Source organism: Podarcis cretensis, assembly GCF_951804945.1.
Source record: "Podarcis cretensis genome assembly, chromosome: 3".
NCBI classification, from domain to species: domain Eukaryota; kingdom Metazoa; phylum Chordata; class Lepidosauria; order Squamata; family Lacertidae; genus Podarcis; species Podarcis cretensis.
The window spans coordinates 115,921,580-115,941,097 of NC_137172.1; the positions used below are offsets into that span (position 1 = coordinate 115,921,580).

The 19,518-nt window shown below is 44.1% G+C and overlaps 1 long non-coding RNA gene across 1 annotated transcript; it reads left to right on the forward strand.

Moving 5' to 3' along the window:
• Window positions 1-1,660: 1,660 nt before the first annotated feature.
• LOC307212678 lies at window positions 1,661-8,754 on the forward strand. The gene is made up of 4 exons (XR_013837085.1): window positions 1,661-1,731; window positions 4,963-5,028; window positions 6,581-6,635; window positions 7,929-8,754. It is a non-coding gene; the product is annotated as an uncharacterized lncRNA (long non-coding RNA).
• The last annotated feature ends 10,764 nt before the right edge of the window (window positions 8,755-19,518 follow it).

Below are 19,518 nucleotides of genomic sequence, written 5' to 3' on the forward strand. Positions count from 1 at the left end.
GCAAGAATGTATAAAGTGTGTAATAAATGTTGGAAATGTATAGAAAAGGAAGGGACTTTTTATCATATGTGGTGGGAAAATAAGAAGGTGAAAGGCTTCTGGGAAATGATATATAACGAATTGAAAAAAATGGTGAAATATACATTTGTTAAGAAACCAGAGGCATTTTTGTTAGGAATGGTAGGAAATGAAATAAACAGAAAAGATTACAAGCTTTTTCTATACGCAGTAACAGTGGCAAGAATACTGCTAGCCCAAAAATGGAAACAGGAAGAATTACCATCGATGGAAGAATGGAGAATGAAGTTAATGGAATACGCAGAACTTGATAAACTAACAGGAAGGATCCGAGGCCTACGAGACCACAGATTCACTGAAGACTGGAGTAAATTTGTAGACTATTTGAAAAGTATTTGTGATGAACAATTAACGTTTGTAGGTTTGCAAGAGGTTGTGTGAAAATAATATTAGAAATATTGTAAAAAAGGGAATAAGAGGGAGGAGGTTTTTAATAAAAGGCAATATTAGATTAAGAAATGCGGAAGAAGGACTAAAACGGAGGATTTGCAGAAGAGCTGAGGGAACTCCAAAAAACATATTTGTGAAAAATTGTGTTATGTGTTTTTATATTTTTGTCTTGTAAAATGAATAAAAAATATTTTTTTAAAAAAAAGCTAAAAAGTGGAAAACTCAAGAATTACCAACAGTAGAAGAATGGCAGATGAAGATGATGGATTTTATGGAGCTAGCCGATCTAACCAGAAGAGTTACACCACAAAGAATGGAATAAATTTAATGATTATTTAGCTAAATTTGTTAAGCTAAAATAACTGGAAATAGCGTCCAGATACTTAATGGGCTTAGGATTGTATTTATGTTAACTGATAAAATAATATGTCTAATATAAGAAGGAGAAGATTTAAAGATGTTAATGTTTAATTAAAAGGTATTAAAATTGGGATTTGGAAAACCGTTATAAGGATATGCAATGAAATTCAACTAAGGGGGAATGAGGAAGTTGTTTTACAAAGTAAATAACTGTTATTTTCAATAAGGTTATGATTTATGTTTGTTATGTTTTGTTTGTTTTATGTTTTTGTTTGTCATTGATATTGTAAAAACTAAAATTTTTGCAAAAAGCAAACAAAACAAAACAAAAATCTGTTGTTTTCTTCAGACAATGGAAGAAACACATCAAGTAGTTATACTGGCACAGGCTGGAGATTTGCAGTAGGAGGCAAGAGGGCTGTCAGGGAACTGACATCGGAGCGAGAGGTGGAGGCAGGGCTCCCGAGCGATGCAGGAGAGGGGACCAGCAGAGGGGAAGGAATTCAGCGCAACACCAGTAGAGAAGGGAGGGAGATGGAGCATTCGGAGAGGGGTCTCCAAGACTCTTCGCCCGAAACTAGTGGAGAGAGCACAGGCACACCTCTGCCCACTCCTTCCTTGCGCAGAAGAGTTCCGCGCAGGGAGAGTAGGCGGAGACCTGGCGTCAAACAACTTCTATGCTGGAAGAGGTTCAAGAAACGCCCACTGATGGATTCTGCAAGCGACTGAACGGCCACAGAGTGAAGGGCTGTCAGCCGAGGCATGGTTAGCCAGGCAATCTAGCTGAAAGTAACGGCAACTTACGCACAAGTAACCCCTTATAACCATTACAAGGGCCAACAGGCCACCCAGAGAAAGAGGAAGGGAGGACCTGATTTCTCAGTTAATAGCAGTCACAAATTGGTAAGGACCTTTTTGGTGCCACTCTAATGCTGAGGAACTATATCGAAATGAATTTCTATTCCCCCAGCTTGATAGTAAGATGATAGGGAGCATATATAATATGACATATATCAGGGGAAGTCAATATGGGGACCTCCAAATGTATACCCTCCAACATTTCTCTGATGAAAATAGGGACATTCTAGTCAATGATGATGATGATGATGATGATTCTACCCCACTTATCTGACTGGGTTGGCACAGCCACTCTGGGTCGCTTCCAACATATATTTGTTGTTGTTTAGTCGTTTAGTCGTGTCCGACTCTTCATGACCCCATGGACCAGAGCACGCCAGGCACTCCTGTCTTCCACTGCCTCCCACAGTTTGGTCAGATTCATGCTGGTAGCTTCAAGAACACTGTCCAACCATCTCGTCCTCTGTCGTCCCCTTCTCCTTGTGCCCTCCATCTTTCCCAACATCAGGGTCTTTTCCAGGGAGTCTTCTCTTCCCATGAGGTGGCCAAAGTATTGGAGCCTCAGCTTCAGGGTCTGTCCTTCCAGTGAGCACTCAGGGCTGGCCAACATATATAAAAACATAATAAAACATTAAACATTTTTTTATAAACCTTTCCTATACAGGGCTGTCTTCAAGTGGTTCAGGGGGTCGCATAACTCCATACCCGCCAACATTTCTCCAATGAAAATAGAGACGTCCTAAGGGAAAGCAGAACCTTCTAGGATCAGATCAGAAACTGGGGAAAATCCAGGAGTGTCCTTGGAAAATAGGAATACTTGGAGAGTCTGCAAATGTTGTTTGACTACAACTCCCATCATCCCTTGCCGCTGGCCATATTGGCTGAGGCTGTTGGGAGTTGGAGTCCAACAATACCAGGAATATACCACCTTGGCTATCTCGGGCATTGAGTGGATTGGTTTTAGTGTTAAGGTTTGGGAGGAGTAACTGTTCTGCATCTTCAGGCCATGGGATTCCTAATGGACTGAGTGGGAGCAGGTTGTATGCTCCTTGGGGGGAAAATTAAATATAAAGGTTGACCACTGAATCATATTCCAAACAGGAGACAATCATTTGGAATAGACATACATCCAGTATAAATAAAAGATTATTATTTTTTATTAATGGCCTATATAAAGATACAGTGGTGCCTCGCAAGACGAAATTAATCCGTTCCGCGAGTCTCTTCGTCTAGCGGTTTTTTCGTCTTGCGAAGCACCCCTATTAGCGGCTTAGCGGATTAGCGCTATTAGCAGCTTAGCGGCTATTAGCGGCTTAGCAGCTTAGCGGCTAAGCAGCTATTAGCGGCTTAGCGGCTTAGAAAAAGGGGGGGAAAGAAAAAACTCGCAAGACTCGCAAGACGTTTTCGTCTTGCGAAGCAAGCCCATAGGGAAATTCATCTTGCAAAGCACCTCAAAAGACGGAAAACCCTTTCGTCTAGCGAGTTTTTCGTCTTGCGAGGCATTCGTCTTGCGGGGCACCACTGTACTGTGCTGTACGTAAGATCCTCCACAAATGGCCAAAAAAAAAATTATATGCAAAACACCTCTATATAAAATTAACTAGTTGGATGGACGCTGAGGCTATCTTGGCAGAGGAGCAAACTGGATTTTGGCAAGGCAGATCTACCATAGATCACTGTTTTGTCTTAGCACATCTTATTGACAAATACGCCAAGAAAACCCATGGGGTCATATAATCAGCCTTCATTGATTTGAAGGCTGCCTTTGATTCAATTTCACATGTAAGACTCTGGGCCAAATTGAATACATCCAGTATAGATAAAAGATTATTGTTTTTCAATTAGGAATAGAACAGAGGCTCTGATTTTTCTTACCTAATAAGAGCGTACATCAAAAATGTAAGGGTTGGTCTAGGAAAAGGTTTTAGGAAAATAGGAACATAGGAATCTGCCTTAAACCAAGTGAGACCAGTGCAGTGGCTCTACAGGGTTTCAAATTTGGGTCCTATCTGGAGATACCGGGTTTTGAACTGGGGACCATCTACAAAAGCAGCAGGTGCTCTACCACTGAGCTATTTGGCATGTGAGCAAGGCCACCTAGCATCACATGGTGGTGGATTCGATCCCTGCCAAAAGCGGCAGAGTCTGCATCTGTGATGGCCTGGGATTCGGACTCGGATGCTGAACCTGAGGGATCCCAGCCTGCACAGGAGTCCTCGCCTCCAGAACCAGCTGAGCCGGGGCTGGGGCTTGAGCCTCACCTGTGCTGGATCCTCAGGTGCAGGCATCAGCTGAGTCTTCTCTGGCTCCTGAGGTGATGGAGGACCCGTTGCCTGCAGGTGCTCCACCTTCAGCCCTGTCAGAGGAAGCTGAGGTTGCCTCTGGGTCCGGTAACCCTCCAGCCTCTCCTGAGCTGCAGAGGCTCAGGGCAGAGAGGCGGAGGGAACTAAGTTCCCGCAGGAGGAGTGCTCGCCTCCAGGCCAGGAGAGGCGAGTCACCACAGGATCGGGGCCGCCCTATGCCTTGGGGCAGATAAAAGCTGGCCAGCCCCAGTCCCAAGTTGCAGGAGCAACATTGTTGGTTGCTAGTTCCTGCCTGAGCCCTGTCCTGCTTTCCTGCCTGAGCTCCTGACCCGCCCTGGCTCCCTGCTTGCAAGCCTGTTCCTGACTTCACCCAGCTCCCTGCCCTGACCAGCTACAGCTAATAATAATAATAATAAATTTTATTTATATCCCGCCCTCCCCAGCCGAAGCCGGGCTCAGGGCGACTAACAACAATAAAACAGTACAACTACGGACTGCCTCCATGTTGCACTTTTGACCACAGACTGGACTTGGACCTCGCCTGTCGGGTAACTCACAGGACCAGCACAGCATCCCTGCCAAATCCTGGTGGATCAGGCTGATGGTCCATCTCTTCCAGCATCCTCTTCTCTCAGTGACCAACCAGATGTCTATGAGATGCCTGTTTTTTCTTTGTAATGTTTTGAAATTTTTTGAATGTTCTATTTGATACTTTAATATAGGTTGCCAGCAGCTTAGAGGTGCTTTTGCTTTGCTTTGCTTTCATGTAAAGCAGTCACGAAACAAATAAATATATTGATCTTTCAGCCAGGGAGACATTAATTTTGGCTGTAGTTTGCCTGACAGCTTGCACTGCCTTTCCAGAAAATGACGGTTGATGAATCTGAAGTGATCAGAATGGAACATTCAACTTTTCGGCCGCATTCTAGGTCTTGTTCATGCTAAATTCTTTCTCTCTCCCCACAACTTACAGGTGCACATTCATTCGTCATGCTCCTGCCACTACTTCTGGCGCTGCATTTCATTATGCTCATTCCTGGTGAGTGTCATTTACTTTGCTGCAGCCAAGTCTTGAAAGTTAACTCCGCCTGCTAAAATTATTAGATCGCAGGGCCAACGGAAGCTTCCTTCTGGGACTAACAGCAGATAGAGCACTGGGGAAGGAGGGTACTTCCTTGGGACCACAGTGGGGAAGAGGGCTGCTGTCCCACACATACAGTGGTGCCCCGCAAGACGAACGCCTCGCAAGACGGAAAACCCGCTAGACGAAAGGGTTTTCCGTTTTGGAGGCACTTCGCAAAACGAATTTCCCTATGGGCTTGCTTCGCAAGACGAAAATATCTTGCGAGTTCCTGCGGGGTTTTTTCCCTCCCCCCCCCCTTTTCCTAAGCCCTAAGCCGCTTATCAGCTGATCCGCTAAAAGCCGCTAAACCGCTAATAGCGCTAATCCGCTAAGCTGTCAATGGGCTTGCTTCGCAAGACGAAAAAACCGCTAGACAAAGAGACTCGCGGAACGGATTAATTTCGTCTTGCGAGGCACCACTGTAATTGCATCAGGGAAGGTTTCAGTGAGCTCAGTGGGGTTTATATCTGCATAAACATGTACAGGATTGGACTGTAAAGCATTACAACGGTTCCTCGGGTTACAGACGCTTCAGGTTACAGACTCTGCTAACCCAGAAATAATACTTTGAGTTAAGAACTTTACTTCAGGATGAGAACAGAAATTGCGCGGCAGCGGCACGGTGGCAGCAGCAGCGGGAGGCCCCATTAGCTAAAGTGGTACCATAGGTTAAGAACAGTTTCAGGTTAAGAATGGACATCCAGAACGAATTAAGTTCTTAACCCAAAGTACCACTTTAAAGGCATAGGAGATGATCCCTTAATTTCCATCCCAGCATGGTGTTCTTTGAAGATTCTCCTACTGCTGAACCCAACAGCCCCATTCCTATGCGCAGAGAATAGTGTTTGCATAGTGACTGTTCAGGAACAGGGCATGGAGTGGATTGTGTTGATAGCTTGCTCAGGATAAAATGTGTTCTGGCTGTGAAGCAGTGATTTATCATTGCATTATGCTCAACTGGGATGTTTGCTTTATACGCTCAGTGAATGGGAGAAAGAATTCCATAGTTGGCGCCTCCCATGTAGAAATTGTATGCGCCATGTTTATTTTTAGAGTGTTATTTTTATATGTGTTTCGTATCTGGCAAAAGCGGTAAAGCTGTAAATAAAGAACGCAAACGCAGCTGTCGAGATCTCTTGGGCATCTCTCCATTTGCGCAAAACAGCTTAGGTGGCTCCATTTCAACACACCTTGAACTGAAGTTGCACAATCAACGTCTCTTTACGGAAAACTGCAGAGTAATTTCCATGAATCAGAACAGGATTCATACAGAAAACGACAACCGATTCTTTTTAGTATGCTATTGAAAGTTACTTTCAGTGCTGTAAGAAAAGGAGACACAACAAGTGCCTGGTCATTTAAAAAGTGTTTTCAATTTGTTGTTAGCCGCCCTGAGCCCAGTTTTTGAACCGGGAAGGGCGGGGTATAAATAAAAATGCATTTATTTATTTATTATATTCATTCCCAGAGCCAGGGAGAAGCTGGAAAGATCCTCCTGATACTCATGGTACCAGTCTCTGCAGGTATGGCTTGTTAGAACATACAGGGCAATAGATGTTTATGTCTTGGTTTTGTATAAGCATTACAGTGTTCCAAATATATTGATTTGCATAGATTTATGGAATACATGGCTGAAGAGGCAGGTGATCTTCCTCTCTCTGTCCACAACAGAAGTGGTGTGATTTGGGCCCCAGATTGTGGGTGCCCAGCAATGCATGCATGTAAGAGAGGGATCTCTCCACCTGAAGAGATCACATGTGGTCAAAGAGGGTTCTGGGTAGCCATGTTGATAAACGGGATACTATACGAGATTATAGGCCTCTTGCCTGATTTAGTAGGGCTCATACTATGTTCTTATCAGTTAATAAGTCTCTTCCCACCTGCCCTGTTTCGCACTCAGGCAATTGGCCAGAGAATGCTTTGTGTTACTTAAAACAAAATGGAGGAACAAATCACAAAATGCGTAGTCTGAAACTTTATAAGTCTGATGTCCAACAACCCACTCCAAAATCCTTGTTTTCCTCAAAAGATCTGCTTCTAGTACAACCAAACATTTGGACTGGATCCAAACCAAGGTAATCACACTTATTTAAGTGTCATTTCACATTGAAATAAATGTGAAAAGTTAGTCATTACCAGCTGAAGTCCCACGGATTTTTATAGGACCTATGTAAGTGTGGTTAATGTACTCTGGATCCAAACCATTGGTTGTAGAAGTCGGGGGTTGAAATGTGAGGATCAAGGAGAACAGTGACACTAGAGGATCATTTAACTGGAAATTGAATCTGGGACCTCCTGCAAGCTGTACATATGCTCTGTCCCTGAGTTCTTGCTCAATTAATAGGTCAGCTACTAAAAAGAGTAGTTTTCATTTACAAGACAGCATATGTGTGGGTGGTGCTGTGGTCTAAACCACAGAGCCTAGGGGTTGCCGATCAGAAGGTTGGCGGTTCGAATCCCCATGATGGGGTGAGCTCCTGTTGCTCAGTCCCTGCTCCTGCCAACCTAGCAGTTCGAAAGCACGTCAAAGTAGATAAATAAGTACCACTCCGGTGGGAAAGTAAACGGTGTTTCCGTGCACTGCTCTGGTTTCGCTAGAAGTGGCTTAGTCATGCTGGCCACATGACCCAGAAGCTGTACGCTGGCTCCCTCAGTCAGTAAAGTGAGATGAGCGCCACAACCTGAGAGTCGGTCACGACTGGACCTAATGGTCAGAGGTCCCTTTACCCTTTATATGTGTGGGTAGGTTTATGCTGCATACACAATATAGTCAACTGTATCACTGTCATTTCTTTTAAATCTGTTGTGTTCTTCAGACAATGGGAGAAAGATTTGAGGACCATGTTAAGACCATAAATCTTCTTCTGCAGAAACTTGACAACTGGACGGAAGATCACTTGGGGGCTTTAGACCAGTTGGTGAAAGAACATGTCATAAACCTATGGGAATGGCTGCAGCAACATAGCAAGGATCTCACCGCATGGCTCAATATGTACTTGTGGACCATCCAAGAGCTGCATAATAGGTATATGGAAGGTTCTGACTACAGGCTGGGCAAATAAATCCTTCTTCATGACAAATGTTGGGAAGAAAACATCAGCAAAGCAGACATGTGGTTGAAACACCCAAATACTACCCTATACAAGTGGTTGGAGGAGGATCTCATGACCTTCAACAAAGCATTGGAGATCCCGGGCAACAGTGTGGGCAATTCATGGCAAGAGTCAACAAAGATTCATATCCAGCACCCAGAAGACCATGTTAAAATCCTAGAACAGTTATTGGCCGACTACACAGCAATTGCCACTAAGTGGCTAGAGGGGAGCAACACACTGAGAGAAGCATCTTCTCAGAAATCTGCCCCAAAGCTAGGAAGAGCACAAGCAACAGCACTGGGGGTTAAGTGCCTCAGTGTCATGAAATGGCTAGAAGAGCATGTTGATGCCTTGGAACAGTGGCTGTTGGATTCCGTGAACTGGCAAAAGAAACGAAAGATCATTGTCTAAGCACTGTCAGATGTATTTGAATGAGTTCTGCATGAGATATCTCCCACCAGGACTTATGAAAGTTAGACTGTGGATTTCTACAGTCTATGAACTTGCAGGCTGTAATATTCCAACATGAATAAAACCTAAGCAAATATTTCCTGCATTCATTTTTTTATTATTTTGGCATATAATTTGCTCCTTCTTTTCTACCCTTCCAACGAACCCCCTACCAATCTTCCTCTCTAGATTTTATTTTCCGTTTATTGCGTTTCTGAGCACAGTTCAAAGTGTTGGTGCTGACCTTTAAAGCCCTAAACGGCCTCAGTCCAGTATATCTGGAGCGTCTTCACCCCCATCGTTCTACCCGGACACTGAGGTCCAGCGCCGAGGGCCTTCTGGCGGTTCCCTCACTGCGAGAAGCCAAGTTACAGGGAACCAGGCAGAGGGCCTTCTCGGTAGTGGCGCCCTCCCTGTGGAACGCCCTCCCACCAGATGTCAAAGAGAACAACAACTACCAGACTTTTAGAAGACATCTGAAGGCAGCCCTGTTTAGGGAAGCTTTTAATGTTTGATGTATTACAGTATTTTAATATTTTTTTGGAAGCTGCCCAGAGTGGCTGGGGAAGCCCAGCCAGATGGGCGGGGTATAAATAATAAATTATTATTATTATTATTATTATTATTATTATTATTATTATTATTATTATTGCTTGAGCTTCTCATTTGGGCATCTCAGGGACATGGCACATGCAATCCCAGGAAGAGCTATACTTATTTAGTGTAGTCCAAAGGCTTCGTCCACACATTTTTTCACTTGGTTTGCTGTGACCAATAAGCTACTTAGAACAGTGCCCAGAAGCAGCTTCCATATCTCCTCACCATAAACACCATGCTTCAAGTTCTCAGTGGAGTCTGTCCACAGGTCAACTGTGACCCATCTATAGTTAAGCCACCACAGTCATGTCTCATAGGACTAGCCTTGTGTGTGACTGATGGCTTCAGCCTCACTCTTCTGATATTCAGACCAATGTAAATGCAGGCGGACACATTTGGTCTGAGCTATTTCAAACATATTGCTGTGGGTCTGAATCACAGACTTGGACGCCAGCATTCCTGAATTTCCAGTGGTTCAGATCGAGATCCCAGGTGTTTCTTGGCCTTTGCCTGCTGTAGCGAACTATTCTTCAAGTTAGTTATGAGTTTCATGAGTGCGGCTCGTTGCCTCTCCAAGGCCTGGGATATCTTGGATTAGACTTACGCTTCCCTTAATGTCACAGAGTCCCTCAGACGCATTACTCTGAAATCTAATTCTTGCTGAAGAAACACAAAGCATACCGCAAGGCCTTCAAAGCATGTCTGTTTATATTTGAGCTCCAGCCTGTTGGCTCACTTTCCTCTTTTTCTCTTGGGTGGAAAAGGAAGAGCAGGAGGTCAGAAAAGGGTAATCTTTTTTTAATGCAGTGCTTTGGATAAAAACACACACTGACACAGCCAGAGTGAGATAGATATTAATGACATTATAGCTTATTCCTCTTAAGTTGTGTTGTTGTTTTTTAAACTCCCCCAACCATCTTAAATTCTATTTATCTACATTGATGGCTTTATTAAGACAGGGTCTTTTGCATCCATCCTACTGTGGGTGCAAATGTGCACTGCGCATGCATTCATGTGTGCACACAAAGAACCTAAAAGCATCTGCACAAAATTGATGCCATTATTATTATTATTAGTTTTTATTAAAGGATTTTCTTAGTTAACAAGGGTGCATGCAACATCTCTGTTTACGATTCATAGAGTCTTTTCTACAGGTCAGTTACATTCGGTGTGAGTCAGTTACATTCGCCAACCAAGTACGCCACACAATCCCATACATTCTAGAGGATGCAACAAAACAATGGGTGCACATGGAAATGGATACAATGGGAAATATCCCCACCATGGTGTACAAACCAATTCCTCCAAAACAAATTAAAAAAATCCCCACAATGCTAAACAGGTTCACACAGTCCATCTGGGATTTATTTTGGAATACCACCCTGTAGGGCTGCCATAAGTCTGGATTTTCCTGGACGTTACTAGGATTTCAAAGGCAGAATTGATGTCCGGGGAGAATTTCTGAAAGGCAGTGCTTTGTCCTGGATCATAGGCAAGTCAATCGAAAAAATGTGTTTTCGGGGCGTTTTTGTAATTTTTTTCATTCTGTATTTTACATGGCTGTTTTATGATGCTTTATGATGACCTATACCTTTTTAAAAAACCCACAATTTCACAGTAGATTTGAAATTTACAGATTGTTCTCTTTTGAAAGAAAACTATATGAAAATGATGTATAGATTACTACGTTGCACCAGTACAAATAGCAAAAATGTACAAAACCGGGTCAAACATATGCTGGAAATGTAAAGAAAAAGAAGGTACTATGTATCATATGTGGTGGGAATGCAGAGAAGTTAAAAAATTTTGGGAAATGATTTACAATGAATTGAAAAAAATGTTTAAAATGACATTTGTAAAAAAACAAAACAAAACCAGAAGCATTTTTGTTAGGCATTGTAGGACAAGACCTGCCAAGAAAACAAAGAATTTATGTATGCTACAACAGCGCCAAGAGTCTTGTTAGCACAAGGATGGAAGAATGAGGAAATCCCAACGAAAGAACAGAGGAGAAAAAATGTAAATGGTTATACTGATTGATAATTTGTTTGTTAAAATTGTTCAATAAAATATATAAATATACAAAATAATAATAATAATAATAATAATAATAATAATAATAAACCACAATTTCAGTGGTATCCTAAAAAACAACTCAACAACTTATTTGCCTGCATGTGGGACAAGGGTAGGAAGCCCAGAATTCTTAAAAAGAACAACTTAAGATTCTGGAAGTTGCAGGTCTGTCCCCAGACCCAGACCCAAAAACATGGCAAGCCAAAGGCTTTCGCCACCTAACAGACTTGTACAAAGACCCATACTGACACAAGAAATGTAAGAGAAACTTAAGGTCACCCAAAATCAATGCCTTTATGACATGAAAACGAACTCTCTCCTCCGCATATACAACAATATTGAATGCTTTCTAGAAACTGTCATCTCAAGAGTGGCGGTGAGGTATCTTTGGTACCAGTGGAATAATTTCCAGATGAAGAAATAGATACACAGTTGTTGCTCATCTGTTGCAAACCACCCAGATACCATCCAGGAATGAAGCAGCTCTCTTAAAAGACCTGTTGCATTTCCCCTTCCATTCATGCCGCAAAGTGGTGTCGCTGTGAAAATCTCAAGGGCTCTTGAGAGTGCCCTGTGAAACTGGCAAATAGAAGGGGAAGAAATGGAGGCAGTGAGAGATTTTACTTTCTTGGGCTCCATGATCACTGCAGATGGTGACAGCAGCCACGAAATTAAAAGTTTGCAGAAATTGAATATAAATTCACCGTCCAGTCACGCTTCCTCTGAGCCTTCTCTGCTAGGAAGCTCTGACCTGGTAGGATAGCAGAGTAATGCAGCGGTCCTGAGTCCATGTGAGAAAGGGATAAATCAAGTCCAAAAGACAGATCGGTTCTTATCTCTAGTGTTTATTTGCAAGCCATAAATCAGTCCATCGGAAACCTCCGCCATTCCAAAGGCATTCCTCCGTGCTTCCCAAAAGCACACAGACACAGCCTGTCCGTTGAGCTGTGTCTCTCAGCGTCTCTCGGTAGAACTGAAAGTAACTCTCACAGACAAAGCCTGTGACGTACGGCCCTGCTTCAGGCCCCTCCCAGATGCAGGGCACCATGGAGTTTTAACCCTGTCTGTTCCAAACTCCACACCCCCTCTTGTCCTGCATCTGGGGACAATAGCCAACAATGCTTTCCCCATACACAAACCCTCACAGAACTCCTTGTGCTTCTGGAAGGTTAATGGTTTTGTGAAACCATCAGCGAGGTTCTTGGTTGAGGGACAGTATTTCAGAGCAACTAGCCCCTCACGAACGCTCTGACACACATTTTGAAAACGTATGTCCAAATGTTTGGTCCTCGCCTTGAACTGCCCTGTCTCAGCCAGTTTTAGACACGGTTGATTGTCTTCATGCACCACAACGGGCAGACAATTCTCCCCACAGATTTCCTCGACCAAACACACATAGAACTCCAACTCTCTGCAAGCATCTGATAGCGCACTGGACTCAGCTTCAGTAGACGAAAGCGCTATGAGACTTTGCTTCCGGGACCTCCACCCAACTACTGAGTCCCCAAACTTCACCACTAGACCGGACACCGATTTGCGGTCCTCAAGATTAGCCCAATCTGCGTCCACAAAGCAAGTCAGTTTGACTTCTCCTTGAGCTGACATCTTAAGACAAAAGTCTTTGGTATCTTGCAGGTAACGCAGCACCCGCTTTATACCATTCCAGGCCTGCACACTAGGACTTGAGGCCTCTCTACTGAGCAGATTGACAGCAAACGCTATATCTGGTCTGCTCCACTGTGACAGATACAACAGACTACCCAGAGCTGACTGAAAGAGCTCAGTGTTTTCGAACACCATACGTTCTACTTGCTGACACTCCTTTACAAAACCAGCCTCCATGGGTGATCTGGCACCTGCACACTCAGACATCCTGAACTTCTCAAGCAACTGTTCAATCTTACCTTTCTGGCAAAGCAAGAAGCTTCCATCACTTGCTCTTGTGATCTGCACGCCTAAATAGGATTTGACATCTCCAAGCTGCTTCAGCTTGAACCGCTTTCCAAGCTCTCTAGCAAACTTTTCCACCTGTTTACCTGTCTGTGCCATGATCAAAAGGTCGTCAACAAACACCTGGATCACTTCCTGTTTTAAGCCTGACTCTTTAATGTAAAGACAACTGTCTGCAAGAGATCTCTTAAAACCTAGCTCTTCTAAGGCTTCATGTAGGCACATATTCCAATTCCTGGCAGATTGACGTAATCCATAGATGGATTTGTGCAATCGCCATACAACGCCTGGCTCACTGACTTCAAACCCTGGAGGAGGAAGCATGTACAACTCCTCCTTGAGATCTGAGTTCAGATAGGCGACATCTACATCAAAATGGTTCACCTTCCAACCTCTCTGTGCTGCTATCGCCAAGAGCATTCTCAGAGTCTCCGCTCTCGAGGTTGGCGAATATACCTCTGTGAAGTGGACACCCTTTTTCTGTGTGAATCCTCGGGCCACTAATCTCGCTTTATACTGTGGTTCTCCTGCTTCTGTGGGTTTCAAACGGTAAACCCATCTGCAGCTAACAGCTTTTTCGCCCATCGGCAACTTCGTGAGTGAGAACACACCTAGAGACTCCATTGAGTTCATCTCCTTCTGCATCGCCTCATGCCATTTGCTAGCTTCTTCCTGAGGCAACTTCTGAACATCCTCAAAGGATTCAGGCTCACATCTAGCCACACCAACCCAGACACTAGTGGCTTCATACCTTTCAGGTGGCTTGCCCTTGGTTGATCTTGCTGACCTCCTCAGCGTGAATTCTGGAACTGCGCCTGATTCACCTGGATCAACCCTACTATCTTCTGTGTCAGACACATCCCCCTCTGACCTGCTGCGCCGTTTCGGGCGTACAGCTGGTTCTGCTGGTGAGGATGGTGCACTCCTTAGCTCAGATTTGACAGTGACCTGTTGAGGGGTCCTGGGACTCCCTTTTGGAGAAACTGGCGCTGGACCCTGTGGCTGTGGACCGTGCACATCAGCAACAGGTTCAGCCTCACCTTCCTCTTCCTCATCTGAGTCTGATAGAACATCTGGGTTCCCGTGAAGACGTTTCCACCCACTCTGCTCGCAAAACTCAGCACTGCCACTAATAAGCAGCTTAGACTGGTTGCCAGTAGGGTATGCGAAACGCCACGCCTTTGAACCCGGCTCATAGCCCACAAAGATCATCTTCCTAGACCTTGGCTCACCCTTTCTGCGCATGGCCTTTGGAATGAGGACCCAAGCCTCAGAACCAAAAACATGGAGAAACCCCACCTTCGGCTTCTTCTGATGCAACAAGTAATACGGTGTGTTGCCTACACTGGAATTGTACACTCGATTTTGCACAAAACACGCTGTCTTATAACTCTCAGCCCAAAAGCGCTGTGGCAAACCTGAGTCTGCCAACATATCATTCGCAGATTCCTGTAATGTGCAAAACTTTCTCTCTGCAACTCCATTCTGTTGCGGACTGTAGGGGGCAGACAATCGATGATTGATACCCTTCTGCCTGAAAAACGATTGCAGCGCAGAACCTGTGAACTCCCCCCCGCGATCAGATTGAAAGGAAATCACCCTGGTAGAGAACTGTAGCTCTATTGCTGTGATCCTATCCCTGATCAGTGTAGCCGCTTCTGACTTGCATTTAAGCGCAAAAACCCAACTAAATTTCAAAAAATCGTCAATCAGAACCAGAACCCACTTAGACCCAGCTAAAGAAGGTGTCGGCATGGGACCTGACAAATCTGCATGGACAAGTTCAAAGGGTTTGCTGGTTCTCCTCTCTGATCTGGGATAGGGGCAAGTTGTGACTTTCGATTGCTTACAGGCTTGACAATCTAGGTATTTGTCACAAGCCTTGAACCTACACCCAATGGTGTTCTCTGCGGCTTTTCTCACAAGTGACCACCCAGCGTGCCCGAATTTTCTATGCCACAAATGAATACAACCATCGTGTGGTGGAATGTTTGCACACTGCACATGGGCATCTTGAATGGACTCTCCACTAGCCCCATTTTCCACCAGCCCCATTTTTCCACCAGCCCCATTTTCCACTAGTCCCATTTTTCCACTAGCCCCATTTTCAACAGGCATCTGCACCAGAAAGAGCCTGTCTGTCCTCTCAACGCTGTAGACCTTCTTTCCATCCCTGTAAAAGGAACAACAGGTATTAGAAAAATGAACATCGAACCCAGCATCATTTAAGGCTGTTACACTTAAAAGAGAGTGCGCAAGCTCTGGGACAACATAAGCTTGCACCCAATGATCCAAAAAGGAACAAAATAAAAACCCAGATTCAGTCAATGGTCTCTTAGACCCATTGCCAATTTGACATAACGTCCAGTTTTAACTGTCTTGCAGTTCCTCAGGAGCCCACCAGATGGCACAAGACTGTGAGTCGCTCCCGTATTGATAATTAGAGATAAAGTGTCTCTCTGGCTGTCTTCCAAAGCTGCCATGGCAATGCTCGCACCCCCACCGGGGCCTCTGCAAGTGTCAAAGTCAGTGTCCTGCCTGGTTGCCATGGACACAGCCTCCCCCCGACCAAGGCTTTTGCCTTTTCCCAGAGACACTGTCGCAGCTGTGAGGTGATAAGCTCCTTGCCAGCAGCTTTCCCACGTCTGGCTCTGGGAACCTGCTTTGTTGACATTCCACTCCAGCTGGTGTCCTTGTCAGCCTGGGCCTCTAGCGGATGCTTCCCAGCACTGTTGGACGTCGCAGCAAAGCACAAACAACTCTTGGAGACTTTCGCTTTCTCAGAGCTCTTGGAATGGCCTGCACCCCCACTCCTGGGTGCAATGTCGCCTAAGGAACAGCTTGCAACTGCCTTCCTCTTTCCAGCTCCCAGCCTTTCCCTAGTACACAGTCCATCACACAGATGTGTTGAAGCATAAAAACAGCTTCCCAAAACAGCCCCAGCTTCTTCTGGGCTTGCAGCTCCCTTTGGGCATCCCCTAGCCCCCTCTGGTCTGGCTCCCACCGCAGCCTGACATGCTGCCTCCAGTGCCTGCCACGCGACCCAGGGCTTCTTCCCTTGGAGCTCTGGCAACAGTCAAGCATCAACGCTGCCCTTTAAAATGGCTAGCACCCTCTGCTCTCTCTCTAGAGCATCAGCCACGTCTGCTTTGGGCTGGGCCTGGACTGGATCAGCTTGCGTGCATTCCCATAGCTGCTTTCCCTTCAGCCAGTAGTGCATGTGCTTATTCCAGGCCTCCCAGTTGGTGCCATTGAGCCTTTCGAAGGGGATATTGAAGCTCTCATGGCCCTGTGCCTGAGCAGCCATCTCCTCCCACCGGGGCTTAAAGCGTACTCACTCTGCCAGCAAGCTGGACGTCCGAAGCAGCCGTCTCTCTTGGCTCTTGGCTCCGCTCTCCAGCATCTCCCACTGCCCTTCCTGGCAGGAGATCACAGCAACTCAAAGCTGGCGTTGTTCCTCCCTTCTCACACTTGTCAGGAAACACGTAACTTCCATAACCTTTGCGGAAATTGAATATAAATTCACCGTCCAGTCACGCTTCCTCTGAGCCTTCTCTGCTAGGAAGCTCTGACCTGGTAGAATAGCAGAGTAATGCAGCGGTCCTGAGTCCATGTGAGAAAGGGATAAATCAAGTCCAAAAGACAGATCAGTTCTTATCTCTAGCGTTTATTTACAAGCCATAAATCAGTCCATCGGAAACCTCCGTCATTCCAAAGGCATTCCTCCGTGCTTCCCAAAAGCACACAGACACAGCCTGTCCGTTGAGCTGTGTCTCTCAGCATCTCTCGGTAGAACTGAAAGTAACTCTCACAGACAAAGCCTGTGACGTACGGCCCTGCTTCAGGCCCCTCCCAGATGCAGGGCACCACGGAGGTTTTTTTATATATATATATAAAATTTTTATTAATTTTCCAATTTTAAGACAAAACAACATACATCGACAAACAAAAACAAACACACAGATATGATTTCATAACCTCATTTTCATAAGCCTTCTTTCTCGGACTTCCCCATACCTCCCCCTTTTTGCATCCTTATTTTACAGTTTTTCAGCAACCCTTTACTCCAATTAATTAAAACTTATTATCTTATTATCTTTCTCGATTTCATCTTATTTCAACAAACAATTTCCTCTGCAATTCTGTATCTTCCTTTCCCTTGACATTTTAGCACTCATCAATATTATAACAGTTCTTAAGATAAGCTTTGAACTTCTTCCAGTCTTCCTCCACCGTCTCCCTCCCCTGGTCACAGATTCTGCCAGTCATCTTCGCCAGTCCCATAAAGTCAATCACTTTCGTCTGCCATTCTTCCAGTGTGGGAAGTTCTTGTGTCTTCCAATACTTTGCTAGAAGGATCCTTGCTGCTGTAGTGGCGTACATAAAAAAGTCCTATCCTTCCTTGACACCAATTGGCCGACCATGCCCAAGAGAAATGCCTCTGGTTTCTTGTGAAAGGTACATTTAAGTACCTTCTTAATTTCATTATAGATCATTTCCCAAAAGGCTTTAATCTTTGGGCAGGTCCACCAAAGGTGAAAGAAGGTACCTTCAGTCTCATTACATTTCCAGCATTTATTATTGGGCAGATGATAAATCTTCGCAAGCTTGACTGGGGTCATGTACCACCTATAAATCATTTTCATAATATTTTCTCTTAAGGCATTACATGCCGTGAATTTAATACCGGTGGTCCATAACTGTTCCCGGTCAGCAAACATAATGTCATGACCAATATCCTGTGCCCATTTAATCATGGCTGATTTAACTGTCTCATCTATTGTATTCCACTTCAGCAACAAATTATACATTCTTGATACATTCTTAGTATTGGATTCTAACAATTCTGTTTCCAATTTCGATTTCTCCACCTGGAAGCCAATTTTCCTGTCTTGTTTGAAGGTTTCCATTATTTGGTAGTAATGGAGCCAATCTCGTACCTTGGACTTTATTTTCTCAAAACTCTGTAATTTAAACTCACCACTTTCTTGTTCTAAAATTTCAGAGTATTTTGGCCATTTGGATTCTATGTTAAGTTTCTTCACCTCCTTAGCCTCCATAGGTGATAACCACCTAGGAGTTTTATTTTCCAACAAATCCTTGTATCGAATCCAAACATTATATAGTGCTTTCCTAACAATATGGTTTTTAAAACCCTTGTGAACTTTAACCTTGTCATACCATAAATATGCATGCCAGCCAAACCTATTATCAAACCCTTCCAAATCCAGAATGTCTGCATTCTCAAGAAGTAGCCAATCTTTCAACCAGCAGAAAGCTGCCGATTCATAGTACAGTCTTAAATCCGGCAGGGCAAACCCCCCTCTTTCTTTTGCATCAGTAAGTATCTTAAATTTTATTCTGGGCTTTTTGCCCTGCCAGATAAATTTAGATATATCTTTCTGCCACTTCTTGAAACAATCTAGTTTATCCACGATTTGTAATGTCTGAAACAAAAATAACATTCTAGGCAATACATTCATTTTAATCACTGCGATTCGGCCTAACAAGGAAAGCTTCAGATTCGACCATATTTCTAGATCTTTCTTTACCTCTGTCCAGCATTTATCATAATTGTCTTTAAATAAATTCACATTTTTAGATGTCATGTTAATCCCCAAATATTTTACTTTCTTTGCCACCATTAACCCAGTTTCATTTTGGAATCTCTCTCTTTCGACATTTGTTAAATTTTTTTCCAAAACTTTAGTTTTTTGTTTTGTTCAACTTGAATCCTGCCACCTGACCAAAGAATTGAATTACCTTTCCTACTATGCCTCCAGATATTAGATTAGGGACAATTGGGTTTTCTCTCTCTCTATTTTTGCTTTGTGGTTGCTCAGTCGGTTGGTTGGTTGGTTGGTGGGTGGGTGGGTGGGTGGGTTTCTTTGCTTGCTTATTCCGGATTTTGTTTTCCACCTAGTGTTGCTTTTTTGTGGGCTCCTTCCTTGTTAGTGCTTGGATTTATTTTTGTCAGACTTGAGTTCTTTCTAAGTATGAACTGTTTTTAATTTGCTCTTATGGTGAACCACCTCGGGAGCCATTATGGCTGAAAGGCAATTATGAATATAGTAAATACATAAAAATGAGCTGCTTAGATGTGCATAGCATCTAAAGGCCTTGGAGGATATGACGATTGGCTTAGATAGGGATTCCCCACCCTGAGAAAAACAAAGAGAGGCACAATGAGAAAAGTCATCCAGGAAACCTTATCAGGCTGTTGTAATGTTATCTCAAC